Here is a 12,624-nt window from a genome sequence, read left to right on the forward strand (position 1 = left end):
TACAGCGAGGCAAACACATTCATAACTCTTCTCTTTGTACATCAGGAACATAATCCGAAAACCATAAGCAGCATCAGTTTTTACTGACTAGCAGTCACATGGGTATAGTTAGAAAACAACCTTTTGTTTACAAAATTGACCAAAAGATATCTGTATGTGTCAAAGGATAATTCACTTCTTTCAGCACCATGTGTGCCTCATTAATACACACAGGACATCCTGACCTCATCCAGCGAATAAATGCGAGCGCTAAGCTTGATGAATTGTTCACTGTTTTGAAAGCATGCAGCTGGAAAGCTTATGTGAGCAATACATTATAGTGTTCATTCATTCACTTATTTTTTTCTTTTTTTTTGCATAATATGCACTTTTTTATGTATTAATGTATTACCTTTAAAATAATGGTTATAGAAAATACAGACGTGACTTTTTCTTCAATTAAACTTAAATGTGTTGCTTGTAAAATATTTCTGACTTTACTTTTGGCATTGAGCACAAATTTAAGGCACAGTTTGCACACACAATAAAAAAGTAAAATAAAAGTCAAGTATTCACTTTGTCAACCTGTATGACTCGTTTTCTTCTTTTAGTCACAAAAATATATATTTTGAATAATGTTTCAAATGTTTTTGTCTGTGTAATATAAAGGCGTTATCATAATCTGTTCAAAACAACTTTTTCTTGATTAGATGGACAAAAAAAAATCTACTTTTTGTGTTGCGTAAAGTATATAAAGTAAATTAGTACAGAATTTTCATCCCTTTAAGTGACTGGTTTAAAACTCATTTGTAAATGGTCTTTTTGACTTTAAGAGAGTGTAGTTCCTCTGTCTCTTCTCAGCTCAGTGTTGACATATAGCTTGTGATGGAATGGATTTGAAGTAGGAAGCATTTTTTTTCTTCTGAGCAGAAGCCACAATGCGGTTTTCGAGATCTGGAGCGTTTCCCCTGCACATGATGGGTGTTTTTCAAGCCTCGAGGTGACATTCAGACATAACGGAGCAGATTGGCTTGTTGCCATCTGTTTGGTTGATTTATATGTAGATATTTTAGCTAAGGAACTTTCCCGAAACTCAATTGTAGCACAATCTGAAGTAAACACTTTCGTTTTCCATTTTTGTATTTCTAACTCACGCCAAAACACATAGGGTGGTCTTGAGGGAAAACAATGCAAGAGACTTTAATTCTTTCCAACTGTTTATGCTCATCTTTTTACACCACAATCCTTCTTGACTTCTAAGGAGCAGCTCGCACAAGTAATGTACAGCAATGAAACTTAAATGCATGGGTCTTAACTTGACACGACATCATATAAACACATTTGGTTCATGCCACAACTGCAAAGACACCCATATTCTGACTCTCAGAACGTCTCCCTGTTAGTCCTCCTCAGGCAGAAAACTGTGGAAAACATTAGCGCAGAAGAGACAGGGGAGGCAAGGTGGCAGCGCAGAGGAATTCTTTTGAAGCTACAACATGTCGACATCCACGTCTACCATCTGCCCTCCCTCTCAACACACTCTCTGTTTGCCATTAGAACCCTCAGCATCCATCAAAAGCTCTGCAGAGACAAACAATCACCTCTTTTTAAACTTTCTGATTCCACAGCAATTAGATTAGCATGTGCGATTGGATCAGTAAAAGAAAATTTCACTCAAGAAATGGAAATCATTTATTTACCCTCATGTATTTTAAACCAAAACACACACACAAAAAAAAAACCTTTTTTTTTTTTGTCCATTCAATGAAAGTCAGTGGGGTCCAGTGTTGTATTGATATCTTGTTTTGCTTTCTGTAGAAGAAAGCGATAAGGGAAAGAAAATTATAGCACTTTTTTATTTTATTTTGGGCAATCTAGTTAAATTCTGGATCCTATCTTCCTATCCTGTCAATTTCTTTTTATTAGTGATGCAAACATTTAAATAATCGAAATAACCTTTGAAGAACTTTTTGTGCATTAAAAAAATATAAGAAAATGAAAAATAAGAACTTTTATTTTGAAGAGTTCATGGCTTCAGAAGACTTTAAATAATCTGTGCAAGTGGCATGGACCACCTTTATGATTCATTTATGGTGTTTTTGCATCTAAAGCTATTCATCTGTTCCTTGAAACATGAACCTCAGTTATTATGGTATGGTTATTGTTACTTCATTCTCTCTATTCTGAAGCCGTTAAAGCGAGTTTGCCTGTGTCTTGTTATTTCTGTGGGTATTGAGGGCCTGGTCTGGTGTTGTCGTTAGTCAACTGACCCCTGGTTCCTGAAGCTCTCTCCAGCTGAGAAGTGCACCACAGTGTGTTTGGCCCTTTGGTGTGTGTATGGAGTCTTCTGGCTTTATGGAGTTGGTAATTAGGAGAAGGGACGTATTATGTGTCACCCTGGCACTGTAAATATACAGATGAGGTCTTTTTAAAATAGTGTGACCTTTTCAGTGCTGTGTGGCTTATAAAGCCAATGAAGTGCTAAAGGATGTAGTTGTCTGTTAAGATTCTGTTGGGATTCTTTCTGTAGGGAAACTGGCATGAGTTGGACAATCTAATGATTTTTTTATTTATTTTTTTATTTATTTTTTTATCTGATTTGTCTGGCCTCAACGTAAGGACGAAGAGGAAAAACAAGTAGAAATTTTCAAGTTTTCAATAGGGCTGCAGAGTTAGTATGTCCAGTTACGGTACTTTTTTAAACATATTTATATGATTTGGCTTTGAATCATGCAGCTCAAATCTCTCATCAGTATGATGCTGAAATCAGGTGTTCTTGACAGATAATTAATAATGTGTAAATTAAATTTAGTGTAACTTTAAAACCAAAGTACAGTTATTGTTTTTTTCTGTCTTTAAAAAATATATAAATGTATAAATACATTTTTATAATATTAATGTACAAAAGTTTGGAGTCAGTAAGATTGTTTGAATGTTGTTGAAAGACTTCTCTTATGTTAACAAGGCAGCATTTATTTAATTGAAAAGTACTGTATGTTGTGAAATTATTACAAATTATAATAACTGTTTTTTTTTTCTATTTTATTATATTTTAAAATGCAATTCATTCCTGTGATGCAAACCGAATTTTCAGCAGCATTACTCCAGTCTTCAGTGTCACAGGATCATTCAGAAATCATTCTAATGTGCTGATTTAATTTGCTACTCAGGAAACATTTATTATTATCAATGTGAAAAACATTTAACATTCACATCAATTGTGCTACTTAATATTTTTTTTTTGTGGAAACTGTGATGCATTTATATTTATATTTATACATATTTATACATTATACATATATATATATATATACACACACCGGTATATATATATATATATATATATATATATATACACACACACACCGGTATATATATGTGTGTATATATATATATATATATATATATATATATATATATATATATATATATATATATATATATATATATATATGCCTTAATTTGACACTTATGACCAATTTAATGTATTGTTGCTAAATGATAGTAGTAATTTCTATTTAAAAAATCTTACTGACACAAAAGTTTTTAACCGTAGTGTAAACAGTGTAATTATTTATTTAAAATGTACAACTTATATGTTTTATGCAACATACAAAATAAACATATACAAAATATATATATTTTTTGTATATACACAAAATAATCTAAATGCATTGATTCAAAAATACACTTAAATGTATTGTATTATCTATTGAAAGACTCTCTATACAGGCTTGAAGGACAAAAATACTGGGATCTGAATTTTCAGTATGTGATTATGTTGCTTCAGTCCATTTAACTGACTCCCAAAAACCACCTGGACTCTTTTCCCCTACCAAGTGTTCTGTCATCTGTTCTCTTTTCATTTTTTTCTCTTTTCTCTTCCCCCTCCACCTCATTGGGTCAGCGAGAGTACCATGATGGTCAGAGCTGGATGTCTGTAAACTGGGCCGGGGGGTTGAGGACCACCAGCACCCCCTACCAAACACAAGCTCCATTCACCCTGCTGGGCTTTGAAGTCCTCTCGAGTGTCTCTGGCCACTGTATTGTCAGGCTAATGCAGAATGTTGCCTGATTGTTGGGGCAATTTGATTTTTAATTAGTTGAAGATGACACAGGCAGGATGGCAGGTATGCAAACAGTTATTACTCCCACCCACGGAGGGCAAATGCACGCATGTTCCTTCTCTGTCTTCCTATGTGAATTCCTGCTTTCATCTTGTAGTGAAAACAAACATACCAAAAACAAATATGATGATGGCACTATTTTAATGATGCCATTGAATATTAAAATATACCCGTGGAGTCGTGGAGTGGCGGTTAGTCTGATTATATTGTTATTGTTTTCAACTTGCTCTACATCTGAACCTTGTGTAATTCTTGCAAATCATGCAGTAATAAAAAAGGCACTATGGTTTACACACACACACACACACACACACACACACACACACACACACACACCCACACACACACACACACACACACACACACACACACACCCACACACACATATACTGTGTGTGTATATATATGTATATATATGTGTGTGTGTGTGTGTGTAGTATTGTATTGTTCAGAAACTTGCAGATTTAGCTTAAGAGCTGTGACTTAGCAGTAGTTTTTTTTGTGGGGGGGTGATTTTGTTTTTTGTCAGTTTTTGTTTTGTTTTAAACTTTTTGTTTGATACAGTGTGGTAACATTATTTCAGCTTCTTCAACTGTAGTTTGAGTGTTTGGGTCACAAAGCATTTTGGACCGCTTTTAAACCTATATTTAGCACTGTCCACTTATTAATGGATCACCCGAAACTGATCTTAATACCAGCTGTAAAGAAACTCAGAGAAAAGTTAATGAGACATGGACGATTTCCGAGGTTCCTCCGTAATGTGCTTGTACTTGTATTATTGTTATACTTGACCGACAAGGATTCTTTCTGACCGTCAGTTTACTTCCTTATGGTATGCTTCCACCTCTTTTCAGTACTCAAAGAAACTATGGTTTTTCTGCATAGCTTGCCAGTGGGTATGGCGATATAGAGTAAATGCTCATTTCCTCACATTGTCAGGAGCTCTTAATCCCACTTTGAAGTGCACCAGTTTGGAGGATCCTCCACCGGCCTCAATCCTATTTTGTAGAGAAAACTACATATGTTTGCTCATCAGACAGCTATCGGCTTGCTACCCATTGTCTTTTACGTACATTTGGAGCTGGCTAGCTCACCACAAAGAGCAAATTACCACAATGACAGAATTCATTGGCCTTATTAGTGCTGGACAGAGTTATCACCTGCTAGGGGGAATGCCAATTTGGAATAGTGTGCCACATTCACACAGTCTTAATGAGATACAGCTGTTTTACTGCAGATTTGATTAAGGAACGAGGTTTTTGTTGTTATTGTCAAAGAGTTACAAACACAGCTGTTGGTCATATGTGACTAAATTCAAGAGATAATGTCTCACTTATCAAAAAATGTACCATGCTAGCTATGGTATCTGCCAATTACAGTAAAATTAACCAAGAATTACATTAATTATATTGATAACAGTGGTTCTTGTAACAATGACTGTTTGAACTATTTTGTCTAAAACTATTGCTAAAGTTTTCAAAGGGCTAATATTTGACCAGATTTTTTCAAAAAGTCACATTTTATTTTTATTTGATATACTTTTAACCTTTTTATCATTTCATATTCATTTGTTTTATTTATTTTACTTTTTTATTTTAAGAATGTTTTTTTCATTTAATATCCTGTTTACCTTTAATCCTATTGTATTGTATTTTATTGTATTTTATTTTTATATATTTATTTATTTTATTTTATTTTATTTTTTTCTGGCAGAATACTGCAAAAACACCAAACTAGTTGGGGGCTATTATATTTAGCTAATCCTTCATTCTTTCAGTGTTCTTTCTGCATGATTTGACTCAAGTTTCAATCAGATGATGACAGAAGGTTTTGATTGGGATGATTGATGGAGGTGGAGATATGGAGAGAGACAGATGAGACCTCCTGAACCCACCCACCCACCCACACATTTCATCTTTCTCTTTCCCTCTCATACACTAAAATCTCTTGTTTTTTTCACTCTCCCCATCTCAAGCACTCACACTGCTTGGGACCTTTCTTTGCTCCACCAGATTCCGGGGTGGAATCGAAGAGATTATGTAGCGGTCCATATGCGCGCGTGATCGGGAGCTCTGCTTTTGAAGTCTGTCAGATCAGGGATTAACCTCTTACAGCAGCGTCCGGGTCAGAGCGGGCTGCAGGACAGTGAATGCACAAGCACGCACTTCTCCAAATGATTGAGTTATCCACTGTGTATTATTACTACTGTTTGAGGACTTTAACGCCAGAAATAAATCAGAGAACAAGCCTCCTCTCTGTTTGGTAATTTCACATCTGGCATCTGATCGCTGAGTAAAGGAGACAACACTTTTTTTTTTTTACACTTGCATTGCAAGCTTTGCCCGTTCACCCTCATTTTTGTTGCACACCTGTGTAACCTTGAAGGGAACTGACTTCATACATTCACTAAAATCAATTTGACAGCAGTAAATTAAAAGTAAAAGTGGCTCTGAAAAGTGAAGTTAGTTTTGAGAACAGCTATACCATCATTTCATTGCAGATGCCTTTTAATGTTATATTATCTAATGCAATGACATTCACATGTTGAAGTGTTTTTCTGTTGAACCTAAAAGAAGATATTTTGAAGAATGTGGGTTGCTAATCAATAACTGGTCCCCATTTACTTCTATACTATGGAGGTCAGTGGGGACCATAAAGAGTTTGCTTACACTTTCTTCAAAATATCTTCTTTTAAGTTCAGCATAAGAAAAGTAATTCATACTGGTCTGAAACAGCTTAAATGATGACACAATTTTCATTTTTGGATGAAGTGTCCCTTAAAGTGTCTGAGTGTGTTTTGGGACCGCTGTTGGTTTTAAGTAGAGGTTTGGTACCAGGCAAGATGGGGATACTGGTTTATGGCCTGAGACACATTCCCCATGGATACTGTGTTAAGAAATGTAAAGCCATGTGGTAAATTTTGGACCTGACTGCTGGTTTTCGTTGAATGGTTTTGCGGTCTGGCCACAGCCCACTTTTTGCTTTGTACCTAATCAGCTCACTTGTACCAGAGAATTGAGTAAATGTATCCGTTCTGTTCTTAATCAGTCCTTGTTAAAGAGAAATCCAGCTAAATGCTGTTTGCCAGTCTTACTCAGAAGCTGACTGCTTCCTGCTCTGCCTTGTGTTTTTGTGGTTCAGCTGCCCAATTATTTCACAATAACAAAACCGCTGGCGGTCCACTGTTAGCACGGTCATTAGGCTTTACTATGCGTAAGTCAGTTTGTGTTCTCTTTCATGGGTAAAAAATGTGGGCCTAAGTAATATATATATATATAAAACTAGAATTTTGGAGTCTATATGATTTAAAAAAAAATCACATCAGTGTCAGTAAAAACATTTGTAATGTTTCAAAAGATTTCAAATAAATGCTGTTCTTTTGAACTTTCTATTCATCAAATGATGCTAAAAAATGTGTCACGGTTTCCGCAAACATTTTAAGCAGCACCAATGTTTTCAACATTAATGATAAGAAATGATGGTGCACCAAATCAGTATATTCAGATGATTTCTGAAGTATCATGTGACACTGAAGACATTTTGAAATATCTTCAAATGTTCTTGTGGCTCAAGTGGTAGAGCAGTGCGTTAGCAGCACAAGGATGTGGGTTCGAATCCCAGGGAGCACGTTAGGTAAAAAATGTTAGCCTGAATGCACTGTAAGTCGCTTTGGATAAAAGTGTCTGCTAAATGCATAAATTTAATTTAATTTTTAATAGAAAATGGTTATTTTAAATTGTAATTATATTTCAATTTTTTTTACTGTATTTTTGATCAAATAAATGTAGCCTTGGTGTGGCAAGAAACTTAGAATAATCTTACTGACCCCAAACCAAAGTGTATATGTGCATACAAGTTATTTATTTATTGGTAAATATTGTGTATTTATTTAAATACATAAAAAAACATGAGCAGATCCTTGCCTAGAAAGCCTGTCATTGAGATGAATGAGAAAGTTTACAGCTCTTTCCAGGTATTACAGACCTTTTTTTTTACTCCAGTCAGTAAAAGAAAGATCTGTGTTGGCAGTGATTTATTCTGGCCAAAGTAAAGATGCAGCATTTTTGACCTTATTCCAATTTGTCTTCAATGACTGGAAATTTCCCGCCATTAAATCTCACACTTGCGTTCCTGAATAACTCGGGCCTGTTTTCGTTCTTCAGCTCTCCTACTGAGAGACAGTTCGGTCAAGTAAGAGCAGCTGCGCCTCTGCGTCTGTGTCCAACTGCCTCTACTCCTAACATCGCCAAAGATCTCTTGACAGAAAAGCTGTGTGCTTTTGACTTTATTTAGTGCCGTGTGTGTATGTGTGTGTGGTGTGGGAACAGGGGCCATGAGTGTGTCGCAGGTGGTACAGGGCTGTGTCATATTACAGAAGGAAGTTAGTTTGTGTGTTCTGAAAAGATGAGACTGACAGCTTTGACTTCTGCTCATTTCCTCACTGTAATTAGTAAATGCTTATCTGATGCCACAGTTCACCTGAGAAAGAGGAAAAACTCAGAGAGAAACAGTTGAGAGAAGAGAAACAGCGAAATTATAAATAGGCCAGACTGAGGCAGTTGTAATGGAGACAATTATAATGTCATGACATATTTAATTATTCAAATTACTTAAGCTGATGACATTAAAGTACTTAATAAAAAATAAAAAAATTAAATATTTTTTGTGAAATGTTTTATAAAATGTCATTTTTTCACAATATATATAGCATGTTTTTTGTGTGTATTATTATTATAGTTAGATTATTATAAATAGCATATAGATAATAATAACAGAAAGTAAAAAAAAAACAAATACTGAATCTGGTCGAATTGTTTTATTTTGAATGAGGTGATAAAAATAACTATAATTATATAAATAGAATTAATACAAATATATAACTATAAATGTATACCGTTACATTATTAGTATTATTATTAGTATAATAACATACACTATTACTACTACTACTACTTCTACTACTAATAATAAAACATATTTTAATCACAAAAATTGTATTTGTTTCTTATTTTAGTCCCATTGAGGTTTCATTTTTTTTATATTATTTATATTATTTTAAATAGGATATAATTATTAATAACAATAAAAGAAAAAAAAATTGATTTTTTTTTTCAATTTCATCTGCAATTCCAACACTTGCCATGGCATCAGTTATGACTGACACAGAAAGGAAATAAACACTTACAGAATTTGACTGTCTTCTCATTGCATCCTTGTGTTGTATCTTCTGTAGATAATGGATGCACATTTTGATTGCTCAGATCCTTTAACAGAGCTTGACTCGACACCGGATTCCATCCGTCATCTTCCATTATGACTCAAATTTATCAGAACCACAGCTGTCGAACACCACTTCAGTAAAAAAGCAAACTAGCGACGTCAGAGTTCAAAGACGTGAACCTCAAACCTCTTGAGCTTTGATCTGACCCTCCCAGATCAGATGCTGACACTGACTGCTAATGAACCCTTGAACCCCCTGCCCTACAGTTCAGCCTGGCCTGGAAAGCATTTACAGTCAGAATATCCAATAATTATTCAGAAGACCGTTGAAAATATCAGTAATTAGATATTCTGTGTGATTGTGTGTGTACTCATGTGGTTTGTATTAGTGGAATACACTGATCTCATATCAGATACAGACTTATATATTATTAGCAGTGACGTTAGGACACTATAAGTTTACGGGGCAGCTGTTTGTGAAATGCAATATAGCTTTTTGCAAACATTTCTATATAATATAATATATATATAATTTTAAAATATATTTATTATTTTATTTTTTTATATTTCATTATAAAAATTTTTTTAAACTAAATTATAATAAATAAATATTTAAAACAAAATAAAAAAACAAAAAGAAAACAAAGCAACAACAACATTTTGGTAACTTGAAGTAAACAAAATAAACAAATAAAGTAAAAAATAAAATTGAATACACAAAATTAAATAAAATATGAAATAAAAAATATTAAAACTTTAACTCAAATTTGAATGGAAATTTAAAATATAATAATAAAAACTGATTTAAAGTATTAATAAAACGAAAGTATATTAGTGTCTGAATGATGCTAAAATTAAATTTGTTTAAAAGTTTAGATGTCTTAACTTTTGTGCATTTAGAGAAAATTTTATACATAATGAATTTCATACTTCTTAAACTGTATGACTAGTATGGTGTTATACTACTGATATTTAATATTTTTGTGAATTGAGTGAAAAGGCTTTTTTCTGTGGATTTGTGTGAGATCCTCCTGTCTTTTTATATTGCCTCAGATTTATCTGCTCACTTCCATAAGTGTGTGCCTGTTTCGTTTATAGCTGGCGGTAGCTCTGCATTCAGCCCTAATAGAGATCTACTGTATGAAGACAAAGTCCAGATGTGGAGTTAAGTTCCTCTTCTGATAACCTGACCTTATAAGAGCATGTCTATACTGTTTTCCAAAAGCTATATGAGCTGTTTGGCTTGGACCTGCTACCTATGATTGCATCCATGTGTGTGTGTTTGTGTATGTTTATCTGTATAATTATGTTTGGGGACATGATTTTCAGAGCAGAGCCTGAGACAGTTATAAGAAGATGTATCAAATTGCTTCTTGCTTCCACTTCCTGATGAATGATTCAGTCATTTGGTCCATAGTTCTTCAAGGAGACACAAGAAAATAATTGTTACACTGTAAACATTGGAAATGTGTTAAATTAAGGAACTTTTTTTCAATTGATCTAATCCATAAAAATGGCTAAACTAGGGCCTGAGCATCAGCGATGTTTTATTTTATTTTCCTGAAATCTCTTTACTTATTCCTTTATCCCGAATATTCTCCCTCGTGGTCTGTGATCTTTCATTTGCTAAATGTGAATGCCAGAATTCCACTTTTTTGAAGTTGCACTAAATAAAACCTCTTTCTTTTTCTCTTAACTGATTAAAGGATCCAGTCAGAACACCTCTTTTATATTCTTTAAATAAAGCTTTTTGATGCCTTCATCATATGCTGCTTCCGTTTCTCTCCATCCTAATTGAAATGAAAGCCAATAGCTTGTCTAGGTTGTTTTATAGTGTGAGGGATTGGCTGACAGCATGACGATTCTATAGGATTACAATCCACAATCCACAGGATTACATTAAACACTCTGGGTAAAGCTACTTTCATAACAAAGGCTGTATTTCAATGACCAGATGGGACATTTGTATGGCACTTCTTACAATGCATCTGATTTAATTACACTTTCCTTTTGGCATTGATTAGTGTTGAGGAAAGCATGCAAAAAATAGATCAGCTTATCGACCAAGTTTCTTTGTTGGCTGGACACTTTGACGTCTCACACTGACCTGTAATAAAACATCTGTCAAATCAAGTTTCCATCTGAAAAAATGTCATGGTTACCTTGTTATCAGGGCAAAAGAGGAAAAGATATTTTGGAAGAGAGCTTTTAAAAATAGACTCGGTCATTTTGCCGTTATTACAAAGATTCACAAAAATAAATGTTAACAAAAGATTATTTCTTCATAATGTAATTTATACAGAAACTTGAGAAGTTTGCATACCACCGTTTTTTCTCAATTGCATGATCACAATTGTGAGATATAAAGTCAGAATTGTGAGATATATACTTGCAATTGTGATAAAAAAAGTTGCGAGAAATAAACTCGCATTCTGACTTTTTTCTCGCAATTGCGAGTTTTTAATCTTACAATTTAGACTTTTTCTGTCAGAATTGAGATGAAAACTCGCAATTGCGAATTCTAAAGTCCAATTCTGATATTTTCTTACAGTTAGCCATTTATATCACACGCTTCTAAAGAAAAAGGTCAGAATTGTGAGAGGAAATCTTGCAGTTGCAAGGAATAAAAAAATGGCAATAAAAAATTAGAAATAAATAAAAAATATCAAAAGTAGGCATTATAAGAATGTTACCTTTATTTCAACTTTTGTCATTTTTTTCATCAAAGTTTCATTTCAGCTAGCATTTGCTTAACTTTCATCCCATACAGAGGACCACTTGTTCCCGCTGGAATAGTTTTACATGTTTGATCCCGTCAGAAAGCTGCTAATCTCCTGCTTGTAAATTTTTATGTCTTTCATTGCACTACAGCTGAGGGCTTTGTCTCCAATGGTGGCTCATTAAAACAGACCTCTTAAGTATGTGTCCTTCCTCTCAGAGGGCTTAAGGACTCTCTCTTGAAACAAACTTTTAAAGATAAAAGCTAAGCAGAGGGTTCTCGTGGTTTGTGAGAGCTGGTTCTAAGGCAGAGACTTGACCACGGTGGCCGCTCAGAGCACGGTCTGATGTACGGCAGTAATCCTGGCTTTTCTTTCACTTTGATCAGTGGAGATTACACTGCCGTTGCTGTTGGTCTCTGATCCCTGTAACCAACACAAGTGGCTCGGCAAGCTTTCAGAACTTACATGTTCGCACACACTCGAAAAACACACACATACAATCACGTACAAAATGTTTCACAGAACCTGTTAAATGAGTTACGTAAATTAATAAATACTCAGCAACTGTTTTGTTTTTG

At 34.3% G+C, this 12,624-nt stretch overlaps 1 protein-coding gene across 2 annotated transcripts in view; it reads left to right on the plus strand.

Moving 5' to 3' along the window:
* The window catches only part of LOC132105636 (cadherin-like and PC-esterase domain-containing protein 1), a 49,533-nt gene that overhangs the window by 26,248 nt on the left and 10,661 nt on the right, over window positions 1-12,624 (plus strand). The window lies entirely within an intron of this gene.

The sequence above is a fragment of the Carassius carassius genome, chromosome 26 (genome assembly GCF_963082965.1).
Source record: "Carassius carassius chromosome 26, fCarCar2.1, whole genome shotgun sequence".
In the NCBI taxonomy this organism is placed as follows: Eukaryota; Metazoa; Chordata; class Actinopteri; order Cypriniformes; family Cyprinidae; genus Carassius; species Carassius carassius.